The sequence below is a fragment of the Carcharodon carcharias genome, chromosome 6 (genome assembly GCF_017639515.1).
Source record: "Carcharodon carcharias isolate sCarCar2 chromosome 6, sCarCar2.pri, whole genome shotgun sequence".
NCBI classification, from domain to species: Eukaryota; Metazoa; Chordata; class Chondrichthyes; order Lamniformes; family Lamnidae; genus Carcharodon; species Carcharodon carcharias.
The window spans coordinates 100,003,988-100,023,663 of NC_054472.1; the positions used below are offsets into that span (position 1 = coordinate 100,003,988).

General features: G+C 40.4%; 1 pseudogene; it reads left to right on the plus strand.

Moving 5' to 3' along the window:
• LOC121279417 overlaps positions 1-19,676 on the plus strand; it is a 63,872-nt pseudogene that overhangs the window by 27,249 nt on the left and 16,947 nt on the right.

Consider the following 19,676-nt stretch of genomic DNA (forward strand, 5'->3'; position numbering starts at 1 on the left):
TATCAAATATAACCCTACTATTTATAAAAGGAGGGAGGGAGAAAACAAAGAATTTCAGACCAGTTAGCCAAACATCAGTAATAGGGAAAATGCTCAAATCTATTATAAAGGATGTGATAACAGGAAATTTAGAAAACATCAACGGGATAAGACAAAGTCAGCAGGGATTTATGAAAGGAAAATCATGTTTCACAAACCTACTGGAGTTTTGTGAGGATGTTACTAGCAGAATAGGTAAGGGGGAACCGGTGAATGTGGTGTATTTGGATTCTCAGAAAACTTCTGATAAAGTTCCATGTAAGAGTTTAGTGTGTAAAATTAAAGCACATGGGATTGGGGGTAATGTATTGGCATGGTTTGAGAATTGGTTAACAGATAGGAAACAGAGTAAGAATAAACGGATATTTTTCAGAGTGATAGGTGGTGACTAGTGGGGTACTGCAGGGACCAGTGCTTGAGCCCCAGCTATTCACAACATATATCAATGATTTGGATGAGGGAACCAAACGTAATATTCCCAAGTTTGCTGACAACATGAAACTTGGTGGGAATGTGAGGAGTGTAAGAGGCTTCAAGGTGATTTAGACAGGTTGAGTGAGTCAGCAAATACATGGCAGATACAGTAAAACATTGGAAAGTGTGAAGTTATCCACTGGTAGGAAAAACAGAATGGCAGAGTAGTATTTAAATAGTGATAGATTGGGAAATGTTGATGTACAGAGGGACCTGGGTGCCCTTGTACACTAATCACTGAAAGCAAGCATGGCAGGTGCAGCAAGCAGTTAAGAAGGCAAACGGTGTGTTGGCCTTCATTGCGAGAGGGCTTGAGTACAGGAGCAAGGATGCTCCTGCAGCTACGGATACTTCAGCTGTACAGGGCCTTGTTGAGACTACAGCTGGAGTATTGTGTGCAATTTTGGCCTCCTTACCTAAGAAAAGATATATTTGCCACAGAGAGAGTGCAGCAAAGGTTCACCAGACTGATACCTGGGATGGCAGGATGGTCATATGAGGAGAGATTGGGCCGACTAGGCCTTTATTCACTGGAGTTTGGATGAGTGAGAGGGGATCTCATTGAAACATATAAAATTCTGACAAGGATGGACAGACTAGATGCAGGAATGATGTTTCCTTTGGCTGGGTGGTCTAGAACAAGGGGTCTCAGGATAAGGGATAGACCATTTAGGACTGAGATGAGGAGAAGCTTTTTCACTAAGAGGGTGGTGAACCTGTGGAATTCTCTACCACAGAAGCTGTGGAAGCCAAGTCACTGAATATATTTAAGAAGGAAATAGATTTCTGGACTCTACAGGCATCAAGGGGTATGAGGAGAGAGTGGGAGTATGGCGTTGAAAAGGGAGGATCAGCCATGGCCATATTAAATAGTGGAGCAAGCTCGAAGGGCCAAATGATCTACTCCTCCTATTTTCTATGTTTTCATGACCGCTGTTGCTAAATTAATCTATCCAATCATTTATGTAATGCTTTAATTACAGTTTTGGTAAATATATATAGCAAGCTAGTCATGAACCTTTTTACTTTTTCTTTGTTAGTTGTTGCTCTAACAAAATCTGATTATAGTCACCAGTCTTCTTTTTCTCTTAATAGTTTGCTTCCTACGAAACTTGGAATTCTTCTTGGACACTATTTCGGTCTTTTCGATACCATGGAAAACTTCAGGGGCCGAGTTAAAAAGGATTAAAATGATTTACAGCGTTAATAAAAACTGTTTTAAATGTACTTTATTACAAAAATAACATGCAATGTAATACATTATGCAGTGCCACTTTATCTTGCTATGATCAAGACATCAGTATCAGGTTGCAATATTATTTACATGCTGAAGTTACTTTCTATTGATAATTTCAAGCTTGCAAAAAATGTAATGCTTCTATTCCAGGCAATAAAAGGTGTGACAATGCCAGAGATGCATGTTAAATTCAGCAGCAAACGCGTGATACGCTCATTTTAATTATCTTGGAAACTGATGAAATAAAAATGTGAGGAATTTTGAATAAGTGACATGTTTTGAAAACCATTTCTAAAATTCACAATTTGACTATAAACTGTTGAGTAGCTGTAACTGTAACTCATTGGCTAGTCGGCCAAATAGTAGACCGTTAGAGAGAGGGTTTCCATTGTTCAATGATGATGATGGCAGAGACGCATGTTAAAATTTAGCAGAAAAGTGAGAGATAAGCTGAAACAGCGAGCAGCTTTCCTGCGTTGCTTTGTTTTCCGTGTCCATCCCAACAAAGGGTGTGCAGGTGGTGAGAATTGTTTTTTTAAAATCAGCTGTTGATCTTAATGAGTTTTCAGAGGAAAAAGATACAACAGTTTACCACAGGAGAGGATTAAAATGACTGGCAAAGTTAGTAAATGTAGTGTATTACATTTGACCCAGGATAAGATACTGACCACATATTTGTACCATCACAAAGGCCGCCTATGTCCATCTCCTTAACATCACCTGAACTGTCCCTGCCTCAGCTCATCTGCTGTAAAAACTGTTATCCATCTCTGTAACCTCTGAACTTGACTATTTCAGCACATTCTTCACTGGCCTCCCACATTCTACCTTCAGTAAACCTGAGATCATTTAAAACTCTGCTATCCATGTCCTTACTCTCACCAAGTCCTGTTCACCTATCATCCCTCTTCTTGCAGATCTAGATGGCTCCCAGTTAAGCAATACCTCAATTTGAAAATTTTCATCCTTGTTTTCAAATCTCTTCATGGCCTTGATCCCCCCCCCCCCTATCTCTGTCATTTCTTCTAGCTCCACAACCCTCTGAGATATCTGCGCTAATCTAATTCTGGCCTTTTCAGCCATTGGTGGCTGTGCCCTAGGCTCAGCAATTCCTCCCTAAAACATCACCACCTCTCTGCCTTTCTCTTCCCATTTTAACATGCTCTCTTTGGCAAAGCTTTTGATCATACGTCTTAATATTGCCTTATTTGGCTTGGTGTCAAATGTTACTTTATATAACCTTTCTGTGAAGTGCCTTGGGGATGTTTTGTTACATTAAAAGTGCTATATAAGAACAGCTTGTTGAAAGATAAAAGCAGAATGCAGCCTCCCAAGACTCCATTCTATGTTTACCTATTGCATTCAAAAAATGATTTCAGATGTTTCAACACAATAGACTCTAAATTAATGCCAGTATCAGTTTTTTTCGTATGACCATATACAATTTAATCCTTGCTCTAAAGCAATCAAAAACTCCACCTCAAAGGCAAAGTACTGTGGACAGTGGAAATCTGAAATATAAACAAATTGCTGGAAATACTCAGCAAGTCATGAAGCATGTATGGAGAAAGAAACAGTTAACGTTTCAGAACTGATGAAAGGTCATCACCCTGAAATGTTAACTCTTTCTCTCTGTGCACAGATGTTGCCTGACCTGCTAAGTATATCCAACATTTATTTTCACTTCTGAAGCTCCACATTGTTTGCTGAATCCAGATTGGCATTTAACTGGTTAAAGAATAATAAAAATGTTAATTGCTAAATTGACTGCTGTAGCCACATGTAGTATTGAATAATAGCTGAAGATTCAAATACCAAAAAGACTCTTTACATTCAGGCGAATCAAAATAAGCCTTCACTTTAAGAAATGTAAGGTTATCTAATCAGTATTAAGTATAATTCAATTTTGGTTTTTACTTACTGTCATCCTCACTTGAAAGCAAATAAATGAACATTTAGGCAGGGATGTCAGCTCCCCTCTAATGCATCACCTAAGTGGCAATTATTTAGCTATGAGCTTGCACAGTGCTTTCAGCAGAATGTTCAGTCAAGCCTGACCCTATTTTGCCAGGTATGCAAACTTATTTGCAGTTTCATGCAAGAGTTCACTGATAGCATTCAGAATTTAAAAAATTCTCCCCCCTACCTGAATGTTATTGAGGCTTGTCCCATTTTCCCTTGGCTGCAACTGTAACTTGGCCGTAATTAATTTAATATTCCGGCAATAGTACTGAAGACTTATGCTCCAGAACTTGCTGCGCCCCTAGCCAAGCTGTTCCAGTACAGCTACAACACTGACAACTACCTGGCAATGTGGAAAATTGCCCAGGTATGTCCGTACACCAATCAACCTGGCCAATTACCACCCCATCCCCAGCAGAGGGGGATGGGAACCTATGCAAGGAGTCAGAGGAAGGGGAATCAAAGAAGAACAAAAGACAGAAGGTGGAATAAGAAAAGTGATAGAGAAATCAAGGGCAAGAATCAAACAGGGCCTCGGTGAAAAATAGTGAGGATTGGACAAGTAATGTTAAAAAGACAAGCCTTAAGGCTTTGTGCCTTAATGAGAGGAGCATTCACAATAAAGTGGATGAATTAACCCCGCAAATAGATGTAAACAGGTATGTTATAGTTGGGATTGCAGAGACATGGTTGCAGGGTGACCAGGGATGGGAACTTGAACATCATGGGGTATTCAGTATTTAGGAAGGACAGACAAAAAGGAAAAGGTGATGGAGTTGCATTGCTGGTTAAAGAGGAAGTTAACGCAATTGTGAGGAAAGATATTAGCTCTGATGATGTGGAATCTGTGTAGGTAGAGCTGAGAAATGCTAAAGGGGCAAAAAACGTTAGTGGGGGTTGTATATAGACCCCCAAACTGTAGTGGTGATGTTGGGAATGACAAACAGGAATTTAGAGATGCATGTAATAAAGGAACATCTGTAATTATAGGTGACTTTAATATGCATATAGATTGGGCAAATCAAATCAGTAACAATACCGTAGAGGAGGAATTCCTGGAGTGTCTACGGGATGTTTTTCTGAACCAACACATTGAGGAACCAATAAGAGAACAGGCCATCCTTGACTGGGTATTGTGAAAGGAATAATTGGCAATCTAGTGTGCGAGGCCCCTTGGGGATGAATGACCATAATATGATAGAATTCTTCATCAGGAAGGAGAGTGACATAGTTGATTCTGAGACTTGGGTCCTGAATCTTAATAAAGGAAACTACGATGGTATCAGGCCTGAGTGGCTATGATGGTTGGGAAACGTTAATTAAAGTGATGACAGTGGATAGGCAATGGCAAACATTCAAACTGTAACAATTGTTTATTCTTGTTTGGCGCAAAAGTAAAACACGAAAGGTGGCCAAACTATGGCTTACAAGGGAAATTAGAGATAGTATTATATGCAAGGAATAGAGACATACAAATTGGCTAGATAAAACAACAAACCTGAGGAATGGGAGCAGATTAGAATTCAGCAAAGGAGGACCAAGGGATTGATTAAGAAGGGGAAAATATAGTTCGAGAGTAAGCTTGCAGGGAACATAAAAACTGACTAAAAGCTTCTATAGGTATGTGAAGAGACAAAGATTAGTGAAAACAAATGTAGGTCCCTTACAGCCAGAAACAGGGGAATTTATAATGGAGAACAAAGAAATGGCTGGTCAATTAAATACATACTTTGGTTCTGTCTTCACAAAGGAGGACACTAGTAACATACTAGAAATTTTGAGAACATAGGGTTTAGTGAGAGGGAGGAACTGAAAGAAATCAGTATTAGCATGGTGTTGGGGAAATTGTTGGGATTGAAGGCTGATAAATCCCTGGGGCATGATAATCCACATCCCAGAGTACTTAAGGAAGTGGCCCTAGAAATAGTGGATGCATTGGTGGTCATCTTCTGAGATTCTATAGACTCTGGAACAGTTCCTACAGATTGGAGGGTAGCTAATGTAAGCCCACTATTTAAAAAGGGAGGCAGAAAGAAAACAGAATTATTGACCTGTCAGCCTGACGTCAGTAATGGGGAAAATTCTAGAGTCCATTATAAAAGATTTAATAGCTGAGCACGTGGAAAACAGTGGCAGAATTGGACGGAGTCAGTATGGATTTATGAAAGGGAAATCATGCTTGACAAATCTACTGGAGTTTTTTGAGGATGTAACTAGTAGAGTTGATGAGGGGAAGCCAGTGGATGTGGTTTATTTGAACTTTCAGAAGGCTTTTGACAAGGTCCCACATAAGAGATTGGCGTGTAAAATTAAAGTGCATGGGATTGGGGGTAGTGTATTGACATGGATAGAAAACTGGTTGGCAGACAGGAAACAAAGAGTAGGAATAAACAGGTCTTTTTTGAATGGCAGACAGTGACTAGTGGGGTACTGTGAGGATTGCTGCTGGGACCCCAGTTATTCACAATATATATTAATGACTTAGATGAGGGAATTAAATGTAATATCTCCAAATTTGCAGATGACACAAAGCTGGGTGGGAGGGTGAGCTATGAGGAGGATGCACAGATGCTTCAGTGTGATTTGGACAAGCTGAGTGAATGGGCAAATGCACGGCAGATGCAGTCTAATGTGGATAAATGTGAGGTTATCCATTTTGGTAGCAAATACAGGAAGGCAGATTATTATCTGAATGGCTATAAATTGAGAGAGGGGAATGTGCAACGAGACCTGGGTGTCCTTGTACACCAGTCACTGAAAGTAAGCATGCAGGTGCAGCAGGCGGTAAAAAGGACAAATGGTATGTTGGCCTTCATAGCCAGAGGATTTGAGTACAGGAACAGGGACGTCTTGCTGCAATTGTGCAGGGCCTTGGTGAAACCACACCTGGAATATTGTGTGCAGTTTTGCTCTCCTTATCTGAGGAAGGATGTACTCGCTATAGAGGGTTTACCTGCCTGATTCCTGGAATGGAAGGACTGACATATGAGGAGAGATTGAGTCGATTAGGATTATATTCACTGGAGTCACTTTGTAACCCACAGATGGAAAAAAATTGAATTTAAACTTAAAGATATACCTTATTCCTAACACATCCAAATACAAATATAACTAACTTAAACTATCTCTATTTCCTATCAACGTAGCATTCATAACAAAGTAAACAAATTGATATCACGTATTGAAATAGATAAATATAATCTGATGGCCATTACGGAGACATGGCTACAGGATGACAAGGATTAGGTCCTGAAAATTGAGGGGTATATGATATTCATGAAGAATATGCAACTAGGTAAAGGATGGTATTGCAGATCAGGATGTAGAATTGGTTTATAGATTGGAAATAGTAGGGGAAAGAAGTCACTAGTGGGAGTGGACTACAGGCCCCCTAACAGTAACCACAATGTAGGACAAAGTTTACTAGAAGAAATTCTATAGTTAGGAGAATAGATCGATGTTTCTGCAGCCACAGACATGAATCCAGGATGGTATGTAGCCTCCCTTGTGCCAAGGCCAAGGATGTCTCTGTGCGGCTGCAAAGCAAAATGTTTGTGGGAAGTAAGCAGCCATGGGTAAAAATGACAAAAATGGAGAGAGTGATATGGTCCTGCAGTCAGAATTTAGGAAGCAGCTGGGAAATTAGCAAGCAGGACTTCAAATATATTAATCTCCAGACTACTCCCAGTACCACACAGAGAGTAGATAAAGCAGAGAATGCTTGGCTGAAGAGATGGTGCAGGAGGGAGGGCTTTAGATTCCTGGGACGTTGGGACTGTCTCTGGGGAGATGGGACCTGTACAGGTCAGACAGGTTGCACCTAAATGGAGCCAGGACTGTGTTCATTGCAGTGTTTTTTGCTGCTGCTGTTGAAGGGTTTAAAGTAAATTGGCGGGGGTGTGGGAACCTAGCAATAATTTCAGAGAATACCATGGTGCACAGACCAGAGTAAACAGCAATAAATTGTATTCATGGGATGTGAGGGTCACCAGCAAGGCCAGCATTTATTACCCCTGGACTGAGTGGCTTGCTAAGCCATTTCAGATAGTAATTAAGCTGTTGGTCTGGAGTCATATGTAGACCAGTCCAGGTAAGGACAACAGATTTCTTACCCTAAAGGGACATTAGTGAACCAGATAGGTTTTTATGACAATCAACAGTAGCTTCATGGTCACCAGCGCTAAGACTAGATTTCAATTCCAGATTTTTGAATGTGGTGGGATTTGAACCTATATCACCAGGGCATTAGCCTGGATATCTGGATTACTAGTCCACTACTACCACTATGCCACCATCTCCGCTAGCAGAGAATAGGGGAGAGTAAGTTAATAGGTGGGGTCAGAGTTATAGAAAGGGGTGGCTGTATAGATTGAGGAGTGAATTGCAGAGCCGGAGAAAGAAGATGTCCAGAGGGATTAAGGACAGGATCAATTTGACTAGAACTAAGGAACAAAAAAGATGCAGTTACATTGCTTGGTGTAGTCTATAGGCCATCAACTAGTGGGAAGGATGTAGAGGAACAAATTTTCAAGGAAATTACAGAGGGGTGCAAAAATTATAAAGTAGTTATAATGGGGGACTCTAATTATCTAAATATAAACTAGGATAGTAGTAGTGTAAAATGCAGTGAGGGACAAGAGTTTCTAGACGTTTTTTAAGCAGAATGCTTCCAGCCCAATAAGGAAGGAAGCACTGCTACATCTCGTTCTTAGAAATAAGGTGGGCCAAACAGATCAAATGTCATTAGGAGAACATCTAGGAGACACTGATCATTGTATCACAGGGTTTAGGCTGACCATGAAAAAAGACAAAGAACAGTGCAGAGTAAGAATAATTAACTTGAGGAAAGCCAACTTCAACGGGTAAAGAATGGATCTGGGTCGAATTAACTGGAGTCAAATGCTGACAGGAAAAATGGTAACTGAACAATGGGCTACCTTCAAAGAAGAGATAGTTCGGGCCCAGTTCAAGAGGTCGGGTGGGGGGGGTGGGGGTGAAAAAATAAATAAGAGAAGCAAAGAGGAAATGTGAAAAGAGACTATTAGCCAACATAAAAGGGGTCCCAAAGTCTTCCATAGGCATATAAATAGTAAAAAGGTGGTAAAGGGGGGAGTAGGCCCGATAAGGGACCAAAAAGAGGATTTACACATGGAAGCAGAGAGCATAGCTGAAGTATTAAATGGATATTGTGCATTTGTCTTTAGCAAGGAAGAAGATGGTACCCAGGAAATGATGAAAGAGGAGGTAATTCAGACACTAGAAGGGTTTAAAATTGATAAGGAGGTATTGGATAGGCTGTTTTTACTTAAAGTTAAGGCACTAGGACCTGACTAGATGCATCCAATTGATATGAAGGGGAGTGAGAGGGGTAATTGCAGAGGTACTGACAATTTTTCAGTCTTCCTTAGACTCAGGGGTGGAGGACTGGAGATTTGCAAATGTTAAAACCCCTTTTCAAAAAAGGGTGTAAAAATAAGCCCAGCAACTACAGGCCAGTTTAACTTCACTGATGGGAGAATTCTGGAAACAATAATTTGGGACAAAATTAATAGTCACACGGACAAACGCGGGTTAATTAAGGAAAGACAGCATAGATTTCTTAAGGGAAAATCTTGTTTAACTGCTGGAGATTTTTGATGAGGTAACAGAGAAGGTTGATGAGGGTAATGCTGTTGATGTGTGCACATGGACTTCCAAAAGGCATTTGATACAGTGCTGCACAACAGACTTGTGAACAAAATCATAGCCTGTGGAATAAAAGGGATAGTGGCAACATGGAAACAAAATTGTTTGAGTGACAGGAAACAGAGAGTAATGGTTAATGGAAGTTTTTCGACTGGAGGAAGATTTTTAGTGGAGTTCCCCAGGGGTGGGACCCTTGTTTTTCCTGATATATATTAATGACCTAGACCTTGGTGTACAGGGAACAATTTCAAAATCTGCAAATGGTACAAAACTTGAAAGCATTATAATCTGTGAGGAGGATCACGTAGAACTACAAAAGGATATAGACACATTGGCGGAATGGGCAGACAGCTGGCAGATGAAGTTCAATATTGAGAAATGTGCAGCGATTCATTTTAGTAAGAAGAATATGGAGGGACAATGTGAAATAAAGACCATTCTAAACGGGGTGCAGGAACTGAGGGACCTGGGTATATATGAGCATAATTCATTGAAGGTGGCAGGACAGCTTGAGAGAGAGGTTATTAAAGCATACAGTATCCTGGGTTTTATTAAAAGAAGCACAGAGTGTAAGAGCAAAGAGGTTATGATGAACTTGTAAGAGACACTAGTTTGGCCTCAGCTGGAGTATTGTATCCAGTTCTGGGTGCTGCACTTTAGGAAAGATGTGAAGGCATTGGAGAGAGTGCAGAAAAGATTCATGAGGTTAGCTCCAGGAAGAAGAAACTTCCATTATGAAGATAGATTTGAGAAGTTAGGACTGTTTTCCTTGGAGAAAAAAAGGCTGAGAACAGATTTGATAGAGGTATTCAAAATCATGAGGGGTCTGAAAAGAGTACATAGGGGAAAACTATTCTATCTCACAAAAGGTTTGAGAATAACAGCGCACAGATTTAAAGTAATTGGCAAAAGAAGCAAAGGTGATATGACACAGCGGGTGGTTAAGGTTTGGAATGCACAGCCTGAGAGTGTGGTGGGAGCAGATTCAATCAAAGCATTCAAAAAGGAATTAGATTGTTAGTTAAAGAGTAAGAATGTGCAAGGTTGCAGGGAGAAGGCAGGAGAATGGCACTAAGGGATTTGATCATTCAGAGAGTTGGTGCAGGCAAAATGGGCCATATGGTCTCCTTCTGCACTGTAATAATTCTGTGATTCTGTGATGTGAGAAACATTAGTTAATAATCGATGCAAAAGGCAACCCCAGCTGTGGGCAGGAATTCCCCATCACCATAACAAGTGGTTTCAGAAGCTCCAAAGCAGACACCAGCTCTGCAAACAAGGTGGCTGCAGAAATCAACCCGTGCCACTGGCAAGGGACAACTTCATGCAAGGCATTTGTGGCAGATTTTGCCTTTCCAAAATTGGCTTGTTCAGCCACCAAAAGAAGTGGAGTAGATGATCTCATCTGACTTCACCAAAGTTCTGAGACTGCATTCCCATCGTTCCTCATAAATGGAAGGATGCCAACCAAGTTGCTTCTGAGAGTAATGGCTTGTTTTTTATCCACTTCCACAACCCACTGGTTGTTCCCTTCAATAGTAATTATGTGAATTACGTGCAACAAGAACAGGGTATCCAATGCTCAGAACAGACATTAAATTATTAGGACTTATAGCAGAATTCAAGCAACATACCCATAAAAACACTGGAGCAAAATTGCATAGATTCTCTATATTAATTTACATTCAGCATTAAATTTGCTTTCAGCTTTTTAATAATTCTTTGCTCAAGTGCAAGACTGTCAGAAATGATAAAGAATAAATTGGGTTTTATATGTGGTAGTGCTTCTGTTAGATACTGCAGAGAAATAAAGTGCTGCTTGAAATTTTATTTAATATGTATTTATTTTAGTAAGATAATGCCACTATCAGGAATCTGTCCATATGCATGAATTAGAGAGAAGGTATTAAATGCAGGCCGTCAAATACATTGTTCATGGTTTCCTTTCAAAGAGCTTTTTTTTAAATTGGGTATACATTAGTCTTGAAAAAGACAAAGGCATGATAAAGACAAAAAACTGCGTATGCTGGAAATCGGAAACTAAAACAAAAAATGCTGGAAAAACTCAGCAGGTCTGACAGCATCTGTGGAGAGAAAGACAGAGTTAATGTTTTGAGTCAATATGACTCTTTTTCAGAACTAAAGGGAAGTAGAATTGTAGTGAAATATATACTTTTTAAGGGGTGGAACAGGTGAAGCTGGATAGTAGGCCAGTGATAGATGGAGGCAAAGGAGAGATTGCGAAAGATGTCATAAACAAAAGGTCAAAGCGTTGTTAATAGTGGTGATGCTGGCTAAAGGAGGTGCTAATGGTGATATTAAGAGTGGAAAGCAGAATGTGATAATGGCAGAACCAGGGTAAGCACTCTGGAAAGTGACAGTTGGCCCTAGTGGGGGTGGGGTGGGGGTAGGGGACGGGGGTGGGAAAAAAGATCAAAAGGGCTAAAAGCTGGAGATAGAAAAATGAATAAAATGGAAACAAATAATAATAATGAAAACAAGTGGGGGAAAATAAATAAATAAAAAATAAAAATGAATAAGAAAAAAGGGGGGGAATCAGAAAGGGGTGGGAATGGAGGAGAGAGTTCATTGTCTGAAGTTGTTGAAAATACAGGTTAATGAATTGATTAATTGCCTTATTAGGCCTCTTAATTCTCGGCAGGTGCGCTGCCAACTCTCACATGCACTGCCAAACGAAATATCACAGGAGTGCGCAATGACCTTGGGACGCTCGTCTGACATCATCGTGCGCTATTTCATGCTCGGGTGCGTTGGGTGTGCCCGCACGCTGAGCTGAAAATCCTAGCCCATATTTTTTCTTGTTGCATTTGAAATATGCATTACAGTAGCATTACACAAACTGTACGCTTGGTAAATATGTGGCTGGGTGCTGCTCCCCTTCCTCTGTGAATTGAACACTAAAATGATGCCTGATCCATATTGTAGCCAGTGACCATTTTATTTAACTGAACTAAAATGGATTTTATCAAGAATGGTGGAAATGTATTTTGTTTGAAAAAGTATTCAGCGTGTATTTTGATTATTGAAAAGAAATTCAAAATTTAGCACAATGCTACTTTTCCAAAAAACATGAATTTTACTATACATTTCCTTTTTTGAAGGTTTTTGCTGTGCTTAGTCATAGTAGAAAGAATTGTTCTGATTGCAACGTGCAGCAATATTATAAGTGCATCTATGAGGATTTAGTCTGGACAGTATTTTTACAGAAATCATAAATATGTTCAATTTCTCTAAAAACAGCGACCAGAGGAAATGTCACCTTTATGTCTACAATGTCATAGATGTAACAACCAGAAGAATTTATTCTTTTTCCTATGTTAAATCCATCTTCCCCCATCAAATGAACACTTGCAGCTGATCCTGCTCTCACAAATCATTCTCACTTTCTGACATAAATCACAAGTTAATGAGCAGCAACAAATCCGAGAATGTTGGCTATTTTTTCCTTTTCCCAGTCTAGGAAAACTGAAGATAATTGTATTTTCCAGCAAAATGCATGGAGCATTGAGGACAAAAAAACGTAATTCTGTGAACAAGCAGCTCTAGTTCACCAGCAGCACATCTGCACACTAAAAGCAGTGGATTAAAATGTTCTGCAGTCAGAATCACTGAAATTAGTCAAAGCTGAACATTTGAAGTAAACTGCATGTATAAGCAGGAAGCCACTAGCAAAACCTGGCATAACTGGAGCCCGATCTGCACACTTAAAGAAGGAATTTGCTGCCTTCCGGTGGGTATTGCTCTCATTTGCAACCCACCAGATAGCAGTAGGATTGGTGCAGGCAAATTGCTTTAACCAAATAAGCTGCTTGCCTCTCCATTTGGCAGGATAATTGGCACTATGACTTGTTGGCCACCAGCCTGTTTGTTCAGGTTTGCAATATGTTAACTAATAGGTTCAAATTTCCTAAGTTCCATGCTGTTGCACAGACTGATAAGGCAATTTGCCAGAGTACAGCAAATTTGAATCCAGTAAGCGCATTTGATGGAGGCAGGTTCAGCTGAAGCATTCAAAAGGGATTTAGACTGTTATCTGAAAAGGAAGACTGTGCAGAGTTGCAGGGATAAGTCGAGAGAATGACTTATTCAGAAAGCCAGTGCAGACCCAATGGGCCAAATGGCCTCCTTCTGCTCTATCACAATTCTGTGTTTCTGTGAATTTAACTACAACCAAACATAGGCAACTTGACTGCTGTCTAGGAAGTTCCAAATCCGGCAGCAAAACCCCCTTGAGTAAAACAATTCAACACATGCACTTCTGAGACCTACTATTTCAGCACAGATCACGATTTGAACCTGTGCCTTAATTACCCAGTACCATAACATGTGGTACTTCTATCTATTGTGCTGTTAGTTCCTCTGACACAATTTTATCTGTTTCTTTCCTTTTCTGACTTTATAACTAAAACAACATCTTTCAATGTTTTCAATATTGCCTAGGAAATGTCAAAATATATAAGATTCCTCTGTGCCAATTCTGGCATGCACTGGGAGTGTAAGTTACAAATTGCATCCTCCCAGCCCAGGTCACTCACACTCAAAGTGAAGAAATTGCCTTCAATCTGAAGCCTTGCCCTCATTTCCATCGAGCCAGCCAGTTCCAGAGCATCAAATGGTTATCAAGATGCAGCTCACCAGCATGAAGCCTACCAATATTAAGTCACCAGTAAGTTTAAGATGAGTTGCGACCAGTGATGGCTGCCGAAACCCATAATATTTTGCAGGGCACACAGATTTAAGGTTTTGGAATGGGGAATGTGAGGAAGAACTTTTTTACATAGCGAGTGGTAATGACTTGGAACTTGCTGTCCACAAGATTGGCAGAAGCAGAGACAATCAATGATTTCAAAAAGAAGTTGGGTGGGCACTCGAAGGAAACAAACTTGTAGGCATGCAGAGATAGAACAAAAGGAGACTGACTGGATTACTCCATGGAGAGCTAGTATCGACTCAATGGGCTGAATGACCTCCTTCTGTACCATAAATGACTCAATGACTCTATGATTCAGTGGAAATTCTTGATCCTTCAGGCCTCATAAAATCATGTCTGTTAAGCTTTTCCACCTTGCTTGGCCATGGAACTGATCAAAACATGCAATAAGCACATCCTGAACATTTCCAACTTAACTGGCACTGGTGTCCTATTTATATCATAGGATGTCGATTTACGTATTAAATGAGGTTTACCACCTAAAACTAGCAATTGACTTGGGTACCTGGTGGTAAACCTCTTTCAAAATGTAACTTGTCCTCTCATCATGGTTAAAGGAGGTGGAGACTGTTACCACCCTATTAACGCCAAGAGAAGCAAGTGAAAATTCATCACAAAGAAAAACATGCACTGGGAGTACTTTTGTTATTCATCAACAGGGTGTATGCCAGAAATGACACAGTAAAATATTTATCTATTACTATTCTACTTTGACCTGATCCAGTCTTTCTTTGTTATTCAATAAAATCCAAATATAATATGGCTTAGCTTTAATAATGCTGACATATATGACCAAGAACATTTTTAAGACCAAATCTGATTGCACCAATTACCTGTATTAAAATTGCAGAAAATGTATTATGAGATGATGCCGATTGATAACAAAGTTATCATGTCCTTTCTGGTAAAGAAATGGGCATTGTGAATGAAATCATTAGTAGGTGATAAGCAGATGTTCCTCATGTTTCTACCATAGGGTCTCAATAGGATTCTCCCATGTCCATGTCCATGAAGAGCAGTTAAGGCCTAGTTAAATTTGCATTGAATCAGGCTTACAAAAGAAGGTTAGCTAAATATTCAGGCCCATGATTTAGTAATCAGAACGATGACCAATTATTGGAATTTGAACAAAGTACTAGCAGAAAACAATGGTGAATTTAAAGAGATGTTAGTTTACATCTCACTCAATAACCCAATCCCTACTGCTGGCCCAACCTAACCTTGTTCTCACTGGCAAATCACACACTCAAATGAATAGAAATTGACTCATGTGTTATTTAAATATGGAGGGGGCTGCAAGAATTATAAACTGAAATTGATAACATTGCATTGGTATGAATGAAAATTAAAAAGAAATTATGTCCTTTGGCACAGTAATTTGTCTGATCCGGAATATTCAATAGGTCAATTTTTGTCTGATTACACTCTGTGGTATTATGTTAAAACATGTCATATAAATGCAAGTCCTTGTTGTAGTTGAGAGGTATTCTGATTGAAGCCATTGTTTTTGGTCCCTACTCCAAACTCCATTTCCATTTCCTACCTATTGACTTGATCTTTACATCTCATGAATTTTATCATGAGATTAAGCTGGTTAGTTCACAACCTTGGTGCCACTTTTTATCCTGACATGAGCTTCCAGCTTTATATTCGTGCAATCACTTATGCATATATTTCCAACTCTGTAGCATTTTGCAACTTCACCCCTGCTCCAGTGGATATGCTGCTGAAACCCTCATTCATGCATTCATTAGGTCTAGATTCAACTATTCCAATGCACACCTGGCGGGTCTCCCACCTTCTACCCTCTGTAAACTTAAGGTCATCCAAAGCTCTATTAACCGTGTCCTAAATCACAACAGGTCCTGTTCCTCTATCATCCCTCGCTGACCTACATTAGCCCCTGGTCTTGACTTCAGAAATCTCATCCTTGTTTTCAAGTTTCTTCTTGGCTTTGCCCCTCTCTATCTTTCAATATCTTCCAGGCCCACAACCCTGTGCAATATCTGCATTCCTCCAATTCTAGTCTCTTGTGCATTCCCAATTATAATTGCTCCACCATTTGTGACCATGCCTTCTATTGCCTAGGCCCCAAGCTCTGTAATTCCCTCTCTACATCTCTCCACGTCATTTTGCTCCTTTAAAGTACTTCTTAAAAACTACCTCTTTGACCAAGCTTTCGGTCATTTGACCGAATATCTCCCTTATGTTGCTCACTGCCATATTTTTGCTTTATAATGCTCCAGTGAAGTGTCTTGGTATGTTTTGTTACATTAAAAGTACTATATAATCAGGAGTTTTTGTTGTTGCTTGTGCATTTTTCTTCTTCTTCTTCAGTTCTCTGCCCAAAGGCAGATCCAACACACAGCACCACAATCTCCATCACAGATAGGGCAAGGAGGCAGGTCCCAAATCCACCCCAGCCAGAACAAGTAGCAAACCCCATGCTGTTGGCACCATTTGAATCCACACCAGCCATCCAGCTAACTGAGCCACCCACCCCGGCCCCCCACCCCCCTCCCCCACCAAGGAGTCCAAGTTGCTATGGCAACCTACACTTTTACCTGCATGTTGTAGCTCAGAGCTATGGATAGTGATGGTTGAGGCTCCAATTTCTTTCCATCATATGGCTGACAAGGAATCTTTTCTGCACTTACTGCCTGTCAATGGAAAGCAGGAGGATTGCAGATATTGCAGAGGGTTGTGCACCTGGAAGAGATTAAAAGATAATTGGAAGGATTTACAAATTGAAACTCAACTTGTTTGGCTGTGTTATGAATGTACTTTCTCCGGCCACCAAGACCTGGAGTGGGACTTGAACCCTGAGCTTCTGGCTCAGAGGTGGGGAGGCTACCCACTGCATCACAAGACTTTCACCTATACGTTCTAAGGATCCAGAAATAGGATCTTCCAAATCCAAACTTGAAGGGGTGAAATGAAACTTACCAGCTTCCAAATTGGGCTAAGTTTTCTCTAAAGTGAAGTATACAAACCAATAGATTGCCATGACGGGCATATCCCATCATTCATTGGCATGTGCCAACTATTAGGTTGCCCTCTTCCAATTTTATGAAATGCTGATGCATTCCTTTTCCCCATCAGACTGACCGGGACTGAGGCACACACCACTACGAATTTGACTTTCCCTCTTCCCATTCACCTCCACTACATCAGCTAGACTTCAAATGCACATCTATCTAAAGATTACAAAGGAGTTCTTCCCCCATCAACACTATCAACTGTCTATCTACTGATAGATTGTCACTTATCAAAACCATTCCTTCCTCTCTATCATTGTTGACTGGCCATAAAAGATCAAAATAAAGTCATAAATATAATATAATACTCCATTGACAGCAAAGGACTTGTTCAGTAATGACAAAAATTACAACCCCCCCCCAAAAATAAAATTCGTATTATGCTTAAGAATGGAAAATGAAAGAATTAAAAGTAGCATTAATCTCAAGTTTAGGTTGCCATTTATCAACTGCGCACATTTTGTTTTTACAGCTTATGATATAATTTTAGCGTTTTGATTGTGGCGCCAATCTTCTACTGTTCCTCTGCCCATTCTTCTGTGTTTAAAATAAATGGGATAAGGGGGCTGGCTAAACGCCAGGCTGTCCTCTCAGGAGTGATAGGTTAAGCTACGGGTATTAATGGGTATCAGTGTGGGTTGCAGAACTGCATAAATTTGAAGAACTGTACAGTGCATCTTCTTACACGGGCGAGAATGGAATTGTTCCTACAGCATTTCAGGCGTTTGTTTTCATTCATCTAATAAAATTATAAAACCAACACTACTGTCCTCAGTCCACATAGAGCCACCTTGTCAGTGTTCACACCCGCTATGTCACAAGTTAACTGTAATTTCTTTAATTTGCGAGTGAAAATAAAGCGGCTTTGAGCCAGGCTAACAACAGGGATTGGCACGGGTCCACATTTAGAGGAGTTGAAGGGAACAAGGCTATTAATCCTTTAGATTGGATATTTCATTAAACTCTCCAGGACTTTGACGCCTCCTTTCTCCTCAATAGACCAACTGTACGAGAGCTTTGCAAAGTATTTCTCCGTATACCTTTCGAATAGAGAAACATTTGCCAGTTTTTTTTCTGGTTAACATGAAATTGCTTGAGAAATTGGGAAACAGCGGTGTAAATTCTCCGACCTGTGTGCGCCACCCCCAATGTGCTTACTGCTTCCGCAAAGAGGGATTTCAGGGAGCGCATTGTGGCGGGGTGGGTCTCCCCGGGAAACGCCTGGGGAAGTACTTGATTGGTCCGTACACTTTCACTGACAGGTTCTGTTATGAAGGCGATGAAACTTGCGCGGTAAAATATCATTCATTGCTACAAAGTGAGGGCTATTAACTCTTCATTGTAAAAAGTCCAAAAAGTAGACCCCTCGTGTCCCCAATCTCAAAGCAGTAGCTTTGACCCCCATCCTCAAAACACCGATGGAACCAGCGTCCGTTTTGTCAAGGATATGTAGGTGTGTGTGTGTTTACTTTACACTTCATTAATAAACTGAAGTCTGGCAATATTCGCAGTTCTAGCGCCTGGCTGGCCCGATGGCAAAGTGACACGCTTCCCTTTGGATTTTAACCACAAAAACGCGGAATAAAATCCTGCTGGACTGGGAACTCTTGAACACTTGAGCTTGAGCTGGAGAAGGTGGCGTTATCAGTGAGAGTCTCCCAACCAATGCTTAGTTCCTACAGGTTAGTTGGTATCAGAAAACGTACTTCTGTAAGTAACTTAAGCTTTTCGTCAGGACTGATTTTTGACGATTACTCCACGATTACTATTGTCGCTGGTTAGCAGGTAGATTCAGTCAAAATACGACTAAGACCAATTTGGTTTGGCGCTTTAGAATGGAGCCCAGCTCCAAAGAACTCCTAATTGGTAAAAATACATATTTCTAAATGAATAAAATGAAATCAGCTTAATCCAACATGTGTCAATTTGCCACTGTTCTACAGATCATCACGCTAAATGTGTGATATATCGGACGTAGCCTATTACCTACCCAGCTAGGTGCAATCTAGGTTTGTGATATTACCAAATATTACCAGATCACTCAGTAACAAAGTGACTAATCGGATTTCACATATATTTCTAACTTTATAACTTGTCCTTTGCGATTTGCTAAATGCAGCTCAGGAACCCAAGATCCCATTCAGTCGCACCTAGTTCTGACATGTATCACCAGTGAAAGCTAAACCTCAGAAAACACTTCACAAGAGAAACGTCTCACTTGTTGCTTTGCTGTAATTGTCTAAATTGGTCTTGGGGTAGCGGCTGTGGGAGTTTGGCATTGGAATGTGAATGCTCCCTGCAGCCTCATCTTACCCAGCTTGTTTAAAAAAATACTGGGGGCAATCGATCATCCCTCATTTACAAATCCACACTTCTCTTTTTCTTCAGCTGCACCCTGAAGCGTGTTGTCCCGTAGGCGGCAATGTGTCATGCGCCGTGAAAGATAAAAGTCCGGACGTTCTGCGTCATGGGACTTCCAGGCAGCTGCTTTGCTTCTTGAGATCTTTAC